This window comes from Tenebrio molitor, chromosome 9, assembly GCF_963966145.1.
Source record: "Tenebrio molitor chromosome 9, icTenMoli1.1, whole genome shotgun sequence".
Lineage (NCBI taxonomy): Eukaryota > Metazoa > Arthropoda > Insecta > Coleoptera > Tenebrionidae > Tenebrio > Tenebrio molitor.
Window position 1 is genome coordinate 8,223,787 of NC_091054.1, and position 21,092 is coordinate 8,244,878.

General features: G+C 34.7%; 3 long non-coding RNA genes across 3 annotated transcripts in view; all 3 read right to left on the reverse strand.

The window, feature by feature from the left end:
* The window catches only part of LOC138138198 (uncharacterized), a 57,187-nt gene extending 43,608 nt beyond the window's left edge, over nucleotides 1-13,579 (reverse strand). Inside the window, exons 1-3 of the long non-coding RNA XR_011161980.1 lie at nucleotides 13,374-13,579; nucleotides 13,261-13,321; nucleotides 13,032-13,178 (exon numbers count right to left, since the gene is read on the reverse strand). This is a non-coding gene — a long non-coding RNA (uncharacterized lncRNA). The remainder of the gene's footprint in view (nucleotides 1-13,031; nucleotides 13,179-13,260; nucleotides 13,322-13,373) is intronic.
* Nucleotides 8,581-8,927, reverse strand: LOC138139399 (uncharacterized). Its single transcript, XR_011162286.1, has 3 exons — nucleotides 8,872-8,927; nucleotides 8,757-8,820; nucleotides 8,581-8,687 (listed from the first exon to the last, which is right to left on the reverse strand). It is a non-coding gene; the product is annotated as an uncharacterized lncRNA (long non-coding RNA).
* Nucleotides 10,908-11,467, reverse strand: LOC138138906 (uncharacterized). Its single transcript, XR_011162146.1, has 3 exons — nucleotides 11,308-11,467; nucleotides 11,209-11,258; nucleotides 10,908-11,109 (listed from the first exon to the last, which is right to left on the reverse strand). It is a non-coding gene; the product is annotated as an uncharacterized lncRNA (long non-coding RNA).
* Nucleotides 13,580-21,092: the final 7,513 nt, after the last annotated feature.

The window sequence follows — 21,092 nt, forward strand, 5'->3', positions numbered from 1 at the left end:
TTAAATGTTCGTATTTTAATGTTGCTTGCGCATAAACTTTTTTAACTTTTAACAGAAGAAATACATGGTTATGTTTTTAATTTTTAATCACTCATTAATGACTGCTATTAGTCGTCAGTGAATAAATTGAAGTAGCAACCATCCCATATCTTCTTTACTTTTTCCTGAAAAACGATGGATTTTGTAAAATTTTCATTAATGCTGGTAAATACTACAGGGTTATTATAAATGATTGTCCCATCGCAGTTGGCGTTGGTGACGTAGTTGAATGTGCCGCAAGCCTTATAACATGAGTGAGACTAGTACGCCGATAGACGGCGATACTGGCCGTAGTGGAAATCTGTCTACTAGTTTGTGTAACGAGGCTGTGGCACATCCAAAATTTGTGCGGTTTTCAACGCCAACTGCGATCGAATATATTTAAACATAATAGTATATTATAACGGGTGTTTTTTTTAAATTTGACGTCGAAGTAGGCGTTGAACTGTCGATTGTGAACGCACTATACAGGTTACGGATCACGGATCAGCTGTTCAAATCTTACGTCTTTACACGAGTGGTGCGCTCTCAATCGACTCTCCAACGCCTACTTCGACGCCAAATTTAAAAAAACACTCTTTATTACTAAGAGTAGAGGTGAGTTTTTTTGTGCTAAGCCCAGAGATTGAAGATCGAAACGCAGTTGAGGTCGGCAACTGGGCGAAGCACAAAAAGAGCTTCTACTGTGAATGATATACATATGTACTTATTCTATTTTATCTTCAAGGGGATCACAAAAAAAAATCGAACATGAACTTACTCATTTATTTTTCTTTTCCTGCAGTAACAATCTCAAAATTTTAAGGCACTAGTAATTTATACTTTCTTTGTTATTGGTACTTGAAGTTTCGATAATATTAGTAAAGTCTACAATGCTATGCATTTTATCTGATGTACTTTCTGCAAATTTCCACGTTAAACTTTACCAAAATGGAGAATTATCGCGATTTGTAATTTTTAGTATCCTGAACTTTTATTACGATAGCAGAGCCCAAATCTTCGATATCTCTCATTGTCAAATTGGTGATTTCATTGCATCGAAAGCTGTCACACTTAGTGACAAGTAAGACTTCACCTAACCTACAATAATAATTTATAATTCTTCCTCTAGCGAAATTGTAACTATGTAGCCAGAAACTTTGCACAAGGAGCAATTATGTAGAAATCATACACTTTTCGCCCGGGACTGTGGTCGGATTAGATCTACATTGAGTTTGCCGCGATCTGCATCAATTTTGGAACCGTCGCTCGCCATGCATTTCGTTTTCTAACAGTACACACTTACTTCAGATCTTCGCTAAATACAACAAACGTTATCAAAACGTAAATAGCAAACGATTACAACTTACAACTGTTTACCTATTAACACTGAAATCTTGCGCTACTTTTGACATTTGTTTGACATTTGACATCCGACACGCCTACAAGTCCCACAACGGGCGGCTCGTCTGTAACTACAGTCGATTCGGTGAAATATTTGATAATAATTTACTTATTAAATATTTCGTGTAACTGATACTTGTAATTGATAAATAAATCATGACAAATACTTCAAATGACTTTACATTTGACCCGGTAGAGCCGCCTGTGGGACACTTCTACTCCTAATACTTGAAGTACTTCTACTTCGCTCAGAAAAAAAAGACAGTTTAACCTATAGAGATACGCAAAGGCCCGATTTTCGACCGCTTGAAGATAAAGACTCTTTTGCTTGAGCAGTTTATTCCCTGTAACAATATCTTATCGAAAGGAACGGTCAACAATAAATAACTAGTGGAATTATTCAATGTGGATCTGCAAGGATGAATTCCTGGAGAAATATCTCATTGTTCTAAAGTCCTTTGTGGTCCACATTAGTGATGTAATCAACATATTTGTTAGGCGAAAAAGGAAAATCTACTGAAAGTCTTCCAATATCTGAGGAAATTGTTGAGAATTTAGCAGAAAGATGATTTCAGTGCACTGATGCAATGTTAACATATTTACAACAATTTTAAGACCATCGTGGAATAAGTTTAAGATTGCATCCTAGTTTACATCGCATTTTCTAGATTTGACACCACTGGATTTTGCAATATTTCTTTTAAGTGTTGTCTCTTTTACTTTTGTCCCTTGCGCAAAAACTTTTTTAACTTTTAACAGAGGAAATGCATGGTTGGGAAAAGAATAACAAAATATTATGTTTTTAATTTTTAATCACTCATCCATGTCTGTTACAAGTCGTCAGAGAAAAAATTAACGTGGCATTCAGGGGCCCCAGTAGTCTTGTTCTGAGTCGTTTTCTGGGAAACGATGAATTTTGTAGAATTTTCATTAATGCTGGTAAATACTACTTACTTTCTTGTTGTGCCTGAACTTGCAAAATCAGGACAGATGCCATTAGGCTTGCTACGACAATGATCTAGGCGCCCAAAGAAACAATAAATAATCAGAAAAAAACCGAATACATTATTTTACTTACATTGAACCAATTTGCCATCGTTAACTACAAAGAATTAGTATAAAAGCAAATGCACACAACGGTTCTTATATACCTCTTCCACGAGCGTATTTATTATGTTATGTGCATTATTTAAAATTTTGTCACATTCAAAATTCTATTATTGCTATTTTAGTATACAAACAACAAATTAATTCGTTTTGATAATAATAATTTATTTAACGGTGTCACCTTTTACAAAAATATTACAAAACAATAAGCAAAACATTCGTCTAAAAAAACAAAAAACAAGTTTATTGTCTTACAATATTAACAAAACAAGTCTACAAGGTTAAGGGTAATTTTCATTTTGTGCAGACAGACCTGTTGAATTAAAGTTTTTAATACATTTTGCATATCGTGAATATGTTTTTCTCAAACAAAATAAATGCTCCGCTTACACAGAGTTTGTTAAGTATTTCTACCACCCTAGTTGGCTGTGATTTCTCTGTACGAGTATGTCCCGCCTCTTCCAGATTTGTGCTAGAATTTAAATTTCACATTTCACAGCCATACTTGGTCGTAGTCGGTTGCAGTTTATTTATATGGACACATGTAAATTTGCCGCCTCTCAATTTCTGGATTCATAGCTTAGCTACAAATATAAATATGACATTTGACATCTCACGCTTGCCACTTTGCAGTTTTTATTGTTTGTCGTTTTTCAAAGGGTGAATTAGTAACACATTGTGTTAGTTGAAGTGTTAAAAGAATATTTTTCAAGACTATTCCATGCAGAATATTGAAGTAAGAAGTAAACATTTGTTTACACCTAAACATAAAGATCCTTTTGCGTCAGCAGTTTATTCCCTGGAACAATGTGTTATTATTATCGAAAGGAACATTCAACAATGATGAGAGGAGCTATTCAGTGTAGAACTGCAAGAATGAATTCCTCGGGAAATATCTCAACGTTCATTAGATTATATTAATATTTGATGGCCCATATTAGTAATTTAATCAACAGATTTGATAGGTCAGCCAGCACAAAAAAAGGAAAATCGACTGAAAATCTTCCAATATCTGAGGAAATTGTTGAGGATTTAAGAGAAAACCTAGAGCACGATTTTCAATTTTATTTAACAGGATGGTCTGACTGCACACGAAGCAAGTGCAACGTTGACATATTTATAACAATTTTAAGACCATCGTGGAATAAGTATATATTGCACTCTCCCGATTTGACACCACTGGATTTTGCAATATTTGGATATTTGAGACACCAATTGTTCAAACGAGAGCTTAATGATATAGAAGAGCTAGAGTAAGCATTTTCAGTTTTTCCTTGAAAACAATTTTGGTTACGGTGCTGTGTTGTATCCTGCGTTCAAATGAAAACCTGGGCTGAGAAGGCGTTGAAAAAGTAAACAATTTGGAACAGTGTAAAGTTTGAATTTTCCGTTGTTTGACACAAATGACATTTGTTTATGTTTAATCGGCACATGATTGAACATGTTTGTTTTCAGTAAAGAGTGCCCTTAGATATTTGTTTCGAGAATGGGAATCGTTAGTTATTCTATTTTTAATGTGAAACACTGGAAAGAAAGCAAAAAAAAACAGAAAGATTTTTTTGTTTATAAATTTTAGGTTTGTTGTCAACATGCTCTAATTACAACTGTCAATTTACACTTTAAAAAAGCAAAACAATTGACGGTTTCCAACGCCTTCACAGCCCAGGATTTCATCTGAACGCCTGATACTTTTCTCATTTATAATAACACTGTACAAAAACAAAATGATTTAGTTGAAATTAACTAATTACCTAAGTAATTTTTTATTATTTGCGTGTTGTGTCTATATTCGCTGTAAGCCCTCAGTTAGGTACCAAGAGTTGAATTCATTAATTATGATTCTTCTTTTTAATCATTCTTTGTTCTATATATTACAGTATAAAATGTAAGAATAATCCTGGTTTAAGATTAGAGCCTTGCGAAGCTCCAGCTGCAGCTAGACTTAAAACGCAAAATTATCACACATTAAAAATGATTATGAAACTTTGTGCAACTAAAATCTAGACTTTATTCCCTCAGTTTCGAAGCTTTGCAACCGTTGTCCTCTTTGTCATAAAACTCGCAATCGGATAATCACAAGAGTGTCATCAATTTCGTTCGGTGCGTTTCATTTTCGAACGGTCCAGTTCACGGTTGCATCGCAAAATGAATATTGATGTTGTGGGATTTTCGCCCTCTACACGAAACTTGGCCTTTTGAAAAATAAATTGACGCCGACGGACCGGTCCAAGTTGTATTTCACGGCCGTACATTACAGGTGCCTGTAATATAAATCGCAATTCACACACATTGCCCCCATGAATTATGGCACGTCATTCAGAACGGTCATTAATTTTATTTACCGGCATGAACTAGATGTCGACGAGTGACACGACGCTTTATTAGCAGCGCCGCTCATAATTTTGTTAATTTGCATGTAAAATAAACACATTCTTTGTTTTGGTTTGACGCCTTCAACTACACCGCAGACGTATCGATCAGAGTCTTTTCGGGCGTACTCCAGGGTGGCTCCTCGACTCAACGCTTTTTCCATCATTTATAGACTTTTCGTTTATCCTTTTGTACAGATCCAGCCGATCGCAATTTGAATTACATTTACATTTGGACTAAACAACCAAGATAATTTATTCCTCTTCTCTTTGACTAGCTGCACTTCTGCAAATTTAATAAACCGGGTCAACAGTTTCCAGCGCGCGGACGCAGCTCCGCACATGAAGATTTCATCTCATAAATACAATTTAGTTTGATTCTTTCGGAGTTTGTTTACATCGCTCAATTTTTCAGGAGATTACACTTTCAAAAACAGATGCTAACGCACAACATTAAGTCGAGTAAAATGTTATATTGTAAAAGGGCGGCTCTGGCTTTGTGCACTTCGAATTCAATTTGTAACGGAAAACAGAGTGCTCTGTGTTTGGTGCAGATGGGCACAGTGTTTTTTTTTTTTGCAAAAATGTTGTTTTTATAAGTGCAGTTGGGATTTAGGAAAAAAAGAGGAAAGTTTGGCAGCGCTGGTTTACGTTCTGTTGGTCATGCACGCAGTCATAAAAGCCATTTTGAAAAATGAAGTGTCACATCGCATCTGCATCATAAATCTTGGATCGAAAGCTTTGATGTCGATCGTAAATTTATTTATTTTGCATGGACGTTTTCTTAAAGTCTATATATAAAATGTCAGTCTTCGTGAAATCACGTGTGCTTGAAATATTTATCGAGCATTTTGAATTTTTCAGGAGCTCGAAAGAAAATTTTGCAACTCTGTAGTTATAATACATTAATTGAATTCGCTTTACTTCAACGTTTTCAAAAATGGTGGATGCGCCGGGTGTAAATCTACTATCTCGCGTTCAAATGAAATCCTGGGTTGAGTAGGTTTTGGAAAAATTAAACCGTTTAGAACAATGTAAAGTTTGAATTTCCCGCCGTTTAACACAATGACATTTGTTTATGTTTTATCGGGACGTAATTGAACATGTTTGTTTTCAGCAAAGATATTTGCTTTGAGAATAGGAATCGTTAAGTTATTCTATTTTTAATGTAAAACATTGCAAAGAAAGAAAAAAAAAAGATTTTTTTGGCTCTAAATTTTAGGTTAGCTGTCAACATGCTCCAATTAATCTACGCTTTAAAAAAGCACAACAATTGACGGTTTCCAACGCCTTCCCAGCCCGCGATACAACGTATTTTAAAAATAATTTCTTCAAATTGGTTCCTTGCATTCTGCCTGTCGTTTCAGAGTTTGTCTGAATTGTACTTAACTGTCTTGATACATTTTTGATGTGCCCTTAACGTTGCGATATTTTCGCAATTTGGATAAAAATTGGGTAACTGCTGCATAAAGAGGAAATTTCTGGGCCTCTTGCCATTGCCGAAATTTCATGAATTTTATAATCCGTAATAACTTTTGTATTATACATACCGGGACGTTGAAAATTCTTTACTCCTATATAAAATAGGCCGAGAAATGTAAATGTAAAATATCTTAATAACATTTTCCCCCATATCCTCGTTTTTCTTCTATCATAAGTTAGACTCGATATTGATATTAACATATTCTTAATGCCTCACTTGCAACATTTTTCCTTATCGAAACATACTAATTTTGAAGGTAATGTTTTCACTTTATCGTGCAGTAACCTCGACGCCAATAGCTCAATTCTATTGATTAAAATCCGCCCAGCACGTTTACATTTCTTTATTATCGCCGAATTTTTCTTCATTTCTTATTTAGACGTTCCGAAAATACAATATGACATCCATCTCGTCCACTTTATCCAGTTTCCTTCTCATCAGATCGCAAGAAACAGACAATTTCCTTAACTGCTGCCGCTTTCATGGTGTATTGTTAATGTAATGTGATGATTTTTCACGATTGTGGACCACCTGACAGCGCCATTTTATCATCGCAAAACTCCAGATAAATAAGACTCGGGATTCTTTGCCATCAGCAATCATTGCAGATTAAATCACGAATTAGATAAGACTGGCGGTGTGAAATGAACCGCAGGAAAAACCTATGATCTGGGAAATGTATAATCGACGGGTGAATGTCAATCACTGAATGGTGCATCGGAAATGCAGGTCGTCAGTCATTTGCAGATAACGCGTACGGAAATAAAATAAATGCAAATAGTGTGTGTGTTAACATTTATTTTGCATGCTTTGGTACGGTATTTCACGGTTTTGGGAATTTTCATAGAGGGAAAATTTACAGAATTTGTCAGAGATCATCAAATATTTACCGGGAATCTCGCAGTGTTTTGTTTTTTGTAAATTCTGTTTTTTTTTATCGAGCTTCGCCCACCTTCGAACCTAGCACATTAATATTTTATCAAATTTGAGGGATCCTGTCGATGGAACCTCTAACAAACCGAATACTGAAAAGTTTGTAATTTTATTTATAACTTTATCTTGAAAAATGTGTTGTTTCATAAAATGGTGGAGGCGCCGGGATATTTAACAGTTATGTGTGATTGTTTTAGTGAAATCAAATCCAAAAGTTGCGTCTTATAAACTTAATACTCATGAATCGAACACAAAAGTCTATATGACTTTATTATTTATTATTATGACATTGTTATTGTTTCAGTGGTGTCAAATAAAAAACTGCTATTTGCAGATTTAGTTATGATCAATTAAAAACAAAAATACAAATACTGCATGACTCTATCCAGCACGAATTAAGCAAATTACTGTCATTTATTTGCAAAATGGTGGAGGTGCCGGGACATTTTTTCACTAAACATTTCGTTAACCTTGTTATAGTTTTAATCAGAGTAAATCTAAAACCTGCGTTTCATGGATTTGACTGTGACGAATAAAATGCAAAAAATGCATGCGCGTAAAAGCGGTGGATGCGTCGGGATATTGATTTCATTACAAATTGCATTATCCTTGTAATTGTTGCGGCTAAGTAAAGTATTAAAACTTATAAATTTAATTATGACGAATGTAATACAAATACACTATTGCTTTCATGAGCTAAGCAAACAGCAAAAATTTATTTTTAAAAATGGTGGAGGCGCCGGGATATCTTTTCACTAAAAATTGTATCATCCCTGTAACTGTTTAAGCTAAATCAAATCTAAAAACTGGATTTATACATTTGATTATGACCCCAAAAAGTTGTTTTGATCTCCAGCCCAAGTTGAGAAAACAGAAAATATTTGCTTGTAAAAATGGTGGAGGCGCCAGAATATTTTACTTCACTTAACAACATCTCTGTTGTCGTCTTTGTCAAATTATTTTTTGATTTTGAATGAGTTGTGTTGACAATTTTGTCGATTGTAAATCTAGGCAGCTTAGATTTAATTTATTGCGGAAGGGTATTTATCCTGTGAATTTTTCAAATCCCTCCCAGTAAGTTATCCGCTTTAATAAAATCCTGACGCACTTGGGAAAGTTTATCAGAATTGTTCGTAACCTGTTGCACAAAGCAGACTTTCCGGCACAAAATACTAGACAATTATTTTCTACGGCGTATACATCGCTAATAAAACACCATTTGCCTGAGGAAATGCGCATTTAGACTAACTGAAAAGCGGAAACAGCTCAACTTTTAGATTTTAATCACATAATTGAAGCTTACAAGTCAAAAAATTACATTTGAATTCTTGAAATGAAACAAAAGGCTTGTCGCAGTGGTGGTCATTCGTCACCTAAAAAATATTAAAAAACAGGTAATTCTTGTGTAGTTCAAACTAGTATTGGTGAAAATGTTTACTTACTAGCCTTTTCTGCGGTAGCTTGCCACATCATAAAAGATACCACTAGAGCAACTGTCACAATAATCTGCAATCAAAATGTAAAAAAAATAATAAATAAACAATTTCTTTAACTCACACTAAACCACTTGTCCATTGCTATCAACAGATGATCAACAGTAAACTACACAGTCGCCTTATATACCTTACGATTATTATAATTTCCTTATCTATGAATGCATATATTATCAATTAATAACATAATTACATAAACATTTTTGTTTTACAATACAAAAATTTCCGATAATATTGCGGAATCTGGAAAAGTGCCCCGAATGCTTGCAGCGTTTCCACGTTGAATGGCAAGGGAAATCCTCTCGAAAAGGAATTATTTAAAAGATTTAGATTATTACATTCATGTGGTTAACAAAACGACCGATACATTTTTATTCGTTTGGTTAAGTGCGCCGACAGAAATGGAAATTTGTTGTTTTTTGTATTTAGTTTATTTGGAAAAACAATGAATAACAACAGCCGATAACAATAAACAAAGCAAAATTATGTTGTCAACAAGGTCTAAAACAAATATTTCTTTTAAGCTGAATTACTCAGTTTGTCCCAATTTTTTGCACAAAAAAAAATCATTTTATTTGAACCTAAGTAATAGATTCTGCTGTTTATTTTTTGTTGGAAAACTAAGATATCTTAATTACATATTATTGTTTTTTCCTTAGTTTTGAGAAAGTCAAAAAAAAAAATCTTCTACAAAGATATAATTTGCCACGAAAGGCAGATTATATTTTTTGTTCGATACTTGAAGTGAAGGTTTCTCTTTCGTTCACTTCACTTTAGTCCATCGTTTTTCGTTCACTGTCTTTCACTCAGTGGTTTTCATTCACGCATAATTTTTAGGCAACATTTGGTACCTCGCGGCACTTGCCTCTTTCAGGACATCATCCGGAACGTATAACTCTTCATCATCCATTTCCACAACATGCACAAAACTACTTTATTGACGTTACAGAACTTTGTCTATTTTGTATTTTATTTTTTTCGCACTCAAGAGTAAGGTCGCTTTCGTTCACTTGAACTGCACGAACACACAATTCGCGTGAACGAAAGCTTTGCTTTCCTCACTCTTACTGTAAATAACTATTGTTTATCACATTTACTTAAAATACCAACTTCAATTATTTTATTTTTAAAGTTCAAATTTCAAATTTACTTGTCTTTGAAATCTTTGATTTTTATTTTCTTTTATTTGACTTTTTTTTTAATTAGATACTGTTGTTTAATTCAACTTGTCTATTTAGACATATTCGTTAATAAATCTTTATCTTGCTTTGTAAAATGTATTTTTCGCATATCGTAAAAAAGTGCTACTTACTTTTTTAAACAAAAAATCGTAGTGAAAGTAGTACTTTTTGGCATCATTTTATTTTTGCCTATTTTTTTTTATTCTTCATACATCCTTTTAGGCCAAATTTCTCAACTTACAACGATAGGTATGCCAAAAATAGCGTGTATAACCCCTTGTTTCCAATCACTTAAGAAATTATAATTATAAATTATACTTAGAAAATTATACTTTACACAAATGTTTTAATTTTTTGCTGTTCACAATCATAATAATTAATGACAATTGCAGACCAATGAAAAATGAGAGAAAATTTGCAGAACAACTGTCACTAGTTTTGACGTTTTTAGTTTTAGTCTGCTGCAATTAGATATACCCAGTAAATAGTCTGTTATAGTACGTGTCACGAAGGTAAGCGTAATGGATATTATCGAAACCACTTGCCGCCAATTTTCCATCGAATGCGTTCATTTGACAAAAAACCTACCTGACAAATTTGAATTTTTAAAGACAGCTAATCTGATTGGTCAAATTATCTAATTATACGTAAAAACCTTGGAGTTTGCAAGAATTTGATAATTATAAGTGAAACACAAATGAAGCACAATTTGTTAAGTATAATTTTGTAATTATAATTTTATTGTGCACACCGTCATTCACAACTATGGACCAAACTTTCTTAATTATAATTCGTAATTATAATTTATAATTATAAGTGATTGGAAACAAGGGGTAACACGTTATGAAAGTCTCTTTTTTCAGTCATTTACAAATTCATGAAAAAAATTATGACTTTCATAACTATAATAAATTTAAGATCGGTTATACTGTTCAAGTTTAATTATTATTAACCATTTAACACTACATTGTATTTTTTCCCTGACTCATTTTATAGTTACAATATAGGTATAATAAGGATATAGTATATAATAAGCCGTCAAAAAACCCAAACAGTCGGGATCTTGGAGGTTGCTTTACCTCCTGCGTGTGACCGCAATGACCCTCCACTTTTACCACCATCTGAAAAATATTTAAAATCGAATAAACGTAGCAAATTTGATGAAATACGTTTCAGAATACGAAGAATGAGAATAAAGAAGAATGTAAACGATTACTTGCCTGCCACGGCCTGTATCGTTGCTGTCAGCGGCGAAGACGCTACGGATATTCTGCAATAACAAAGAATAAAAAATAGAACAAATATTTTTGTCAACTTACATTCGACAAGTTTGCCATTGTTAACTATAAGAAACTTAATACTAGACCAACGGATGGTCCGCTCTTATATACCTACTTACAATGTTTTACGATCAGCATTTATTTTTTGATAATATTTCATTTAAATATTTGCTGCACTTAAATTTAAATTAGTGTAAAATATGTTTTAACTTTACATCGGTAATCATTGTTTAAAATGGAACATATGAAGGTTACTTAAAACTTACACAAATACATTGAAAACATTTTATAGATATAGTTGGAAAATATTCCTTAACATAACAAACATTTGTTTGTCTTACAAGGACGTTTATTTAATCAACATTCTCTGACGCAACTTGTTATTTTAAATTTAAATTCTCGTAAAATTTTTACTGTTTTCCTATCCTAACATTACCATTTTAACAATGTGTGTATACATTTGTATAAGTGGATTTTTTTTGGAAAAAGGAGATAAGCCTCTTTATACGGCACCTGACAACAAACGAGTTGTTTTTTAATGGTTTTTACGGCTATTTAAATAAAATGTTACCAAATTCTAAATTGATTGATTGCTCTTTGACCAAGTCAATAAATTTTTCACTCATAACTGACACCTTCAAAAAGTTTTAATCAAATCTAACTCTGCTTTCACAGAGTTGCAGTTGATTAAAAAATTCATAAAAAGTGTTAAAGTTGTGAAACTACGTTTTTGCATCATAGCGTAGCGAAAACTACGGCAAATTGTATGAAATCTTTTTTTGGAGAGCATAAAATTTCCTCAAAAAATATTGTATATATGATCAAAAAGTCTTTGGATCGCGATAGCCATGAAATGTAAAAACCATATTCTATAGAATTCTTTACCTCTACTGCCTGTAGTTTTTATGTGTACTTCAAAGTAGGGTTAATCTCTCACGGAACTCATTTAAACATAAACGAGGCGAATAAACCCAATTACCATTTTCACCACGATTTCCACTACTGTAGTATGATTTAATAATAAAAATTTTATGTTCTCTTTGAAATACCAGGTGATCAAAAAGGTCTGTTTAAGTTGGCAGTACAATTAAGACAATTTTTTCATTCGGTTATTTATAACACTGCAACCGGATATGTTTGTTTGTTTATTTGACAAATATCTAATATAGGTATAGCATTAACAACGACAAGCCATCAACAACCAAAAGTTACTCCAGTTATACGATTTAAAATATAATTCAGTGTTACCAACTTAAACAGTCCTTCTTGATCACCCTGTATTTTAAATTATATTATAACCTAACTTAAAAGTTGTCAAGTAAATGTCAAAAATAATTGAAATAAGTAATTTCATAGATAACTTGTTCATTCCACGGCAAACCTGATCCAAAGACTTTTTGATCATACGATATTAAGAACGACTCTATTGTATCCATTATAGTTTAGACTCGGGAGATATTCTAAGATGCACCGCAAAATATTCCAATTTCCCGTAACTTACAGATTTGTTAGTTCACACCAGTTTAGTAACAATCGATTGGAAAAAACATATTTACATTGATAAATAACTATTTCTAACCAAATTTAGTTTAAGAATTAAGAGTCGCAAATGATATTTTATTTTTAGTATATCCTTGTTGATTTTTGAAACTCATAGGTTGTCGCGTTTAATTTAATTTATATTTATTTATAATTTGTTATAAAATTGTTTTTCAGAATTAGAGGAGGAGTGCTTTAGAATATTATTTATGATAATTCAGAACTAGTGTATTTATTTTTCTGGATAATGTACAGTTCATACAAATTTAAAACATTCCTATTACAGTTTAAAAAGATTCCAAGATCTTCCGAGGTTTACTTTTCCGTAACTCCTGCTGGCGGCCATACACCTCCGTCGTCCTTATCATCATCTGGAAAATGGTTAAAAATATTGTGTAGGTGATTTTACGAACACAATTTGACAATTGTCATAACAAAAAAATAATTACTTACCGGGCACGGCTTGTACCATCATCATCAGTGCTGATACCGTGGCCATAAAGGCAAGGATAATCTGCGACAAAAATGTATAAAACACAAAGAAAAAAAATATTTGGACAAATTACATTAACCCACCTTACCATCGTTAACCACACAAAAGTAAATACAGCTTAAAAACTGGTTGGATTCTAAATATATACCCATTCGACGACTAATATTATCTTTTTATTAACGTTCTACTCTTTATTTATTTTTTTATCGTCTTGAATTTAAATGAACTTCAAAACTACCGGTTTTAAATTTGGAACCTGATCCAATATTTCATTGCTAACTTTATATTTGGAATTTTGAAAATAGAATTTAAACACCATTTACACACTTTGTGTTCAGTTTTTTTCGGGAGATAAATTTTTTGAATGTGGTACATACAAGGACGTCATTTTATCAGCAAGGTCTAAAGCAAAATAATTTTTAGAAATTCAACTTTCCAAACTCATTTGTTTTAACAATGTGTGCAAGTACTTGCATAGTATGAATTCGTTTTCCTTGGAAAAATAGATAACTGCATTTTTATATTCCAGGCGGTAACAGACAAATGAATTGGCTTATTTTATTATTTTCCATATAGTTCATAACTTCAGATTATTGTTATTATTATTATAATACTTCAGTTTTTTGCTGCGTTCTATTCCTTAACCTTCAGAAATGCATCCCTTTGAACATTTTTCCTCTCGCTAAGAACTTTCAATAAAATGCAACCTCTCGCATCACGCTTTCAATTTTCCAACTCGCATCTTTCGCTCTATTCAGTCTGCACCACCAAACGACATTTTTAATTCGTCGTCTCTTTTTTTTCCACCAGACAGCCACCAAATTAATCCTGACATGTTAACTAACGAATCTGCGAGGTACACAAATTCCACCTTGCGAGACATCTTTTAATGTAATATTGGAATCGGGAGCGCATTCGTCTGGTAATTGAATTTTATAGAACACCATCTTGAATGTGTAATATTAGACAGTCTCACGCAATTCGTTCTGTTGGCAATAGCTGTCAAAGGTGAACCGCCTCTAAATTAGATTCCATTGTTTGATCAGGGGAAGTGGAGTCATAGAAGCGTCAAAAAAATGTTGCATAGTAATGAATGAAGGAGAGAGATAATTCAAATCGCGTGTCTTCCGTACATCTAGTTCCTTGCAATCTGGAAATTCAAAAATTGTCAGATGTGTAATGGATTAGCTTGCTTATCTATTAAATTATTTCGTAAATTAATCTCTAAGAGACCTGATGACTGTTTTGACGCCTATTTGGGTACAACAAAGCGTTTCATTACTTGGCAATTAAATTCTTATGATTAAAAATTGCTTAACATTAAAAAATTCGTTTCTCATGTTCCTCCCTCAACAATGGTGTCCCTCAAAGCTTTATTCTCGGCTCCATCTTATTTCCATTTTTGTATACAGGGTGTCTCAAAATTCCCGAATTCCGAATTCACAGCGTGGTAGGGAAGGACCAATGGAGCTCGAAAAATACTTAGAAAAAAAATTTCGCTCATCTTGAAGAAGATATAAGCACTTTAATTTTGTTCAATACATAGCAGCCTTCATATCCACAGTGACAAAATACTATTCTAGCTACGTTGCCGTTTCATTTTTAAGAAAAATTACAAAAAATTAAGATTTTTTTTACTCCAAAGTAAAGTTATTGTTCAAAAAATTGTTTTACGTTATTATTTTCCACAATCATCTACACCATAAATAACAATAAATACTGCACTTTTCAGCCTGTATTTGGAGAAAACGCACTTCAACGAGTGCACCTTTAGACCAATGTATCTTTGTGGGGGGAGTCCCGATTTTTTTTTATTTTCATATATGGACTACTGAAGCTATCCCCTACAACGCTCTGAATTCGGAATTCGCGAATTTTGAGACACCCTGTACAAGTAAGTTTTCTGCCGATATCTGTAGTAAATGGACAAATGACTATTTTTCAATGTTTTATTTCTTCTTTTTCTAATGGACATGCAATGGTAACATTAGAAACGTTTTGTTTCTCATATTCCTCCGTCAACAACAGTGTTCCACAAGGCTCTACCTTCGGCCCCATCTTATTTTTCATCTTGTATATTCTTGTGAACTTGTAAACGGAGTTATCTGCGGATAATTGTAGAAGGAGGAGTTCTGTGGCCTAAGATTGTCTCCATGACGACGCTCAATGTAGTGTTGTTCTTGGTAACGACGAAACACGCTAACTAAACAGTGGAACAAGAGTGCGACAAAGCCGGGACCATCTCAGATAGGCAAACACCTCCGCTTTCTGACGTTATGCATTACTGATACAGCAAACATGATTTTACACGAATCCGCTAACCTGTTACCAGGTTGAGCTAGTTAAGCTCTCGCATTAATATTTATAGTGGGACAGGTTTCAAGGATGAGAAGTTTTCCTTCAAAATCGATGGCAGAGGACGACTCCCATTAGAGAAACTGGAACTGGAGGTGGGAGTGAAACGATACCACTTTTTGTGACAAATCCAGAATTATGGTCGTCCATTTGGAATACACACGAGGACAATTAATTCATTTGGGGGCGGCTTTATTAGAGCGATACACTCGAATTAAGCGAATCCACCTTTCGGTCTTATCTAGATCCTTAACATATGTTTCATAAACAAATTATTAGACCTGGGGCATGTGGCACAGTTGCAGATTACATTAGTAACAATTATATTTACATAAATCTGGCTGTATCTCGACGTTTATGTGATATCACAAGGGTAATTACCTAAATGGGGCGAAATCCGATCGAGACTGGATGAGAGTAGGTTTAATTCGAAAATCCATTGACTCTTTATTATCTATCAACTACGAAAAGACAAAGCGACGAAAAAAGACGTCTGCGAATTTATTAAGTGCGTGACCAAACCCATCTTAAGACCCAGCTTTCGAAGCAGATCCCCAGAGCCCCCGACTTAAGCGGGGGATGAATAATTGCGTTTTTGGCTGGCGACAGTCGAATATATCGCTTGTTGACATTGAGTGCGCCACTTCTGAACCAGCCATAAATTAAAATGAAATTAAACGCTGGCGGGGTGGCGTCGATGGGGTCGTCTTGTTTATGAAAAGCGCGGAAAAACGACACAAAAACTCGCCGAATCCGGTAAACTTGATAGTTTACAACGAGCTGGAAACGTGTTTTGCTGCCGACGGAGATCTTACCTTATTTCTGAAACCAGGTCATCAGCAGAATAGAATTGCCAGAGTCGCGGAACAATTCGTTCGCTTACTTTAAGGGTTGCCGCAAAAATTGAAATAGTTGGGGTAACGAAGGGGATTAAGTTCAGGGGGATTATCGATGTCTGGCGGTCGCTGTGGAGGCTTGCCGAGAACCAGGAGTGTAATTAGGATGATGGGGGATAATAGGGAGAAGGTGTGAGGACGTCTAACAGTACCTTCAAGGACCATTGGAGAAACAAAAAGAGAAAAAGAGTTTCACGTGTCGCATATCAAGGGAATGGTAATTGGTGATCACAAAAAACTTTGCGTTGTGTACCAGTGCTACTTCTATTTTATAACTTCATTCACAGTATCTTAACAATGGAAAACATCTTGTTCGTAAAATATGATGTTAAATACTTTTGTTACGAATAAAATCACAATAATGACAAGATAAGAGATAATACAAAGTAATAAATAAAAAGAATAAAAATAAACTACAATACAGGGTGTCCCCGGAATGCACGGCAAATGTCAAAAAATAAAATGACATTTAATTTTTGAGGTACTATTTTTTTGATTGCTTTTAGTCTTCTACGTTGTTCCACAACCTCGTAGGTAAAATTTCGGTACATTTTAAAAATACACCCTTGTATATCATATTTTATAAAATGCACGCCATTTTATTTTTTGACATAGAATTTTTTAAATATTTTTTCCGAGTTCTACATGAAGCCAGTAGCTCGTGGTTAAAATTTTGCCGTGCATTTCAGGGACACCCTGTATACTAACAAATGTAATATCTTTGAAAAGAGCTTTAGCAATGCCCGACGTTTACTTTAACGGCCGTCGTTAAAAGCAATGGCTGCGAAATCCACCGCGAAATTGGATTTCGCGGCCTGTTTTAGGAACGCGAAATGCTCGTTTCGCGTCGGTTACACAAAAAATCAATTCATTGATAATTCTGTAAGTAAAAAATGTTTAGTACAAATCCGCCCCGCAAATAAGTACATAATAACTTATGAGGCGAGTGCAATTTCGCGTTGACAGACGTGAATTAACTGAGTAAATTGCGTCCCCCTTAAATTCGGCTAACCAACAGAAATAATTTACCACTTCGGTGTTGTCTCTCACGTTCTTCTCTGGCCACAGACCATTCCTGGCCTCATTTCGGTTTATTCGTCCATTCGTCTGGCTGTTTTATATGTTGCAAACTCCTCGTGAATTTCCGCAATTGCCAGTCGTTTTATTCTCATTTCGGCGTCATTGCACGGCTTCCATTTTAAATGATTTTTTGTTTTTGTCGGATAACGTCCGCCAAAGCGGTCGTTTTTCTTTGATTTGACTTCACAACAACCACTTTTTCTGACCCCATTTACATAACGATCCAAGAATATGCTGTGGTATCACCCATAGACATTCTTTTCTACTCCACAAGCGACACTCTCGCGGGGAAGCTTTGAAGTTGATTAGCAATTTAATCACACTTGAAAAATTCCAAAATTGGCAAGCAAAACAAGTCCAGCGCTGAAAGTTAAAGGGGTAATCTCTGGCTACTCAACATTTTCCTGCGTCGAATTAAACGTAGCTAAAAATTGTAATTAACTTACGGTCGTTGATGTAGACGGCACCCTATTCTAGATAATTTAGAGCTCAAACTAGTCGGTAATTAGCGCTAACTAGTTTAGTGGAGATTTGAAGACTTTTGGAGTTGCACCATCCATCAGAAAGACTTGATGAATTATCAGAAGTGGGATTAACGACCTACTACACATTTATAATTCCTTGTTGGGACGCTGTAAAGTATTCAGGGCACGGGACGGTATGTTAATAAACGGACACAGCTTTAATGTTCTTTGCCAGCCGTATAGAACATAATCAAGAAAATTAGCTACTCACATGTTGAGCTGGAAAAGGGAGGGATCGAGTACTCGTGGGACTTCAGATTATAAATTGTACAAACAGTGGCCATGTCGAATCAGTGTTAATTGCTACGTCCGAATTAGAGCCAGAAATGTAATGGCAGAGGAGTGTAATTAAAAAAGCAGTCAGTGATACAAATGAAGGGCGAAGAGTTACATTTCTCCACGTAATTAACGAGGAGGGATTTTTTTCAGTTGTTGTTTCCTCTGAAATCTGCGACCTTTCAGTTATTTCAACGACAGATTTCTTACAATCTGTTTGTGCAAGATGCTGCAAAAACACACACCGCAGCTGTACTACGACAATATTAATTAAGAATGTAGTTGTTTTTGTTCAATAAAGTTGCCTTGATGAAATTATATACGTGTAGAGTAGGTAGTTTTACGCGGTGTGATCGCGTGTGTAAACTTCCCACTTGTAGAAAAAAGTTGTGCGTTTCGCACATATTGCGTAAATAACTAGGTTAGCATTTCGCAGAGATGTTGGTAATAAAAATTCTATATTTTTTGTGGGAATTGGATCTGTGGAAGCAAATCAGACTTTATCGCCAGGTCATAATTGCCGCCTTGATGAAAACGTCAAAATCATGCAAATTACCCTCAAGTGAATCGAAACGGTTTCACCTCGCGAGTTCCTTTCAGAAGCTGAAATCAGCTCTCGACAATCATCGCCTGAAAAACATTTTGTATTGTCTGTGATTTTTATTCGCGTCATTTGTTGGACTTTCCCCCACCGACAGGTAATTATTTATCGGGGCTTTAATTGAACGTCGGATTTAATCATTTCCTGATACAATCTGAAGGAACTTTTGTGCGACCTCGCCAGAGTTCAGCTGACCTCCGTCCTTTTCCCTTTTAATTGTCTTAAGCATGATCAATGGCATTGCCCAAATTTCCCAGATGACTCGCTTAATTCTTAAATCCGTGACCGATCCCCCAGGTGGGCAAAGTTACACTCCGGGACTTAGAAGTGATTATCAGACACCGGATTCGACAATAACTCAGCAGACCCTCGATCCTTCCGTCCCTCCCAGACTTATTTCGATGGAGTTTTTCTGGTAAAAAATGTATGTCTGATTCTCGCAGTCTTTGAGCACGAATAAAATGTCTCTAATTAAGACGGCAATTATGCGAAGCAAATTGTCCCGAAAACAGGAGAATATCTGAACGTACATTTGTTAATTAGTTTCAGCGTCTACATCTTAACCCTTACAAGGTTAGTCATTTAATAAGGTAGAAGTAATGATTATTTTGAACACAATTTAATTAAATCTGAAACCCTCAAATGATCTCATTTAATTACGAATTTTATTCACCGTGCTCGAGCAATACCAAACAAAATATTCTGCTAATGAACTTGGCTTGAGTTTCCCTTACCTGAAAACGTATTGATCCGGAAAAAATCATATTTCCTGCAACAGCTGAAATTTTTTTGCAGTCGACTCTGGATATTTAGATATCTATCTGTCTGTTGAAACTACTCGCGCACGTGCTCTGGAAAATAAGATCGTTATGAAGAAGTAGTTTGCACGTGTTTATTAGTGCCAGGAGGCTCTGATAACCTTTACAAGGCGTAATGACGCTAATGTCCTGTGTACGTGGCCCTTTATCCTTGCCCGCTCCATCGATTTAGCAGTTAATATATAAGGTACACTTACATACAAGACGAGATTTTCATTAGGTCGCTGCTTCAACAACTTCCTTTCCATCTGAGACATTTCGCGTGGACTAATTTAGCATATCTGCTACTTCTTCTGTTCTGGTTTTTTTTTCGGTTTTGTCTAGAGACAAAGTCGACGCTGGGACAGGACACAGTGCAAAACGAAATAAAAACACAACTGTACGCCATCATGACATTCGCTCGTTGCAAACTGCACACTAAATTGAACACTATTTTACGATTCATTCAGTCGCATTAAATTCTTAAATTTTAAGCAATAAAACTTCTTTACGGTTAATCGTAAAATACATGCGTCTTCCGAGCTTTACAGCTTTGCGCTGTCCTTATGAACCTGCGTTATAAATCCGCAAGCATTAAGATTGTCTTATATTTCTCTTCAGAATGTCCAAACTAATTTCGACCAGCCGTCAACTCTAATAAAGTACAAGCAACAAAGTTTAACTGCTTTGCATTTACTTCCCCGGCAACTAACAAGACTTAAGACAGGGAAATTAATAATCGAAACGGATTTTCTACGCTATTTACGTGAGTTTATGTAAAGGGTTTTTTTAAATTTGGCGTCGAAGTAGGCGTTGGAGAGTCGATTGAGAACGCACCACTCGTGTATAAAAGTGTAAGATTTAAACAGCTGATCCGTGATCCGTAACCTGTATAGTGCGTTCACAATCGACAGTTCAACACCTACTTCGATGCCAAATTTAAAAAAAACACCCGTTATGTACAGGATGATTCTGAAATGAGTTTGGAAAAAATGTGTGGAGTATACTTGACACAAAATAATTCTGCGTAAATGACTTTTGGAGGTGAAATCAAAAGGATGGAAATTATCCTATATTTTATAGTTAAATATTATTAAAGTTTGTGATTGACGGGCACCTTTTACCCTTGATTATTGTTGTTGCTAAACTACCAAGATAAAAAGGTAATCACCTTTAACTCAGCAGCGTACTAGCAATTTTGACCAAATTTTCAATCATTTGTATCTCGAAAACGAAAAAACTTTTATAAGATTTTTTTTTGTC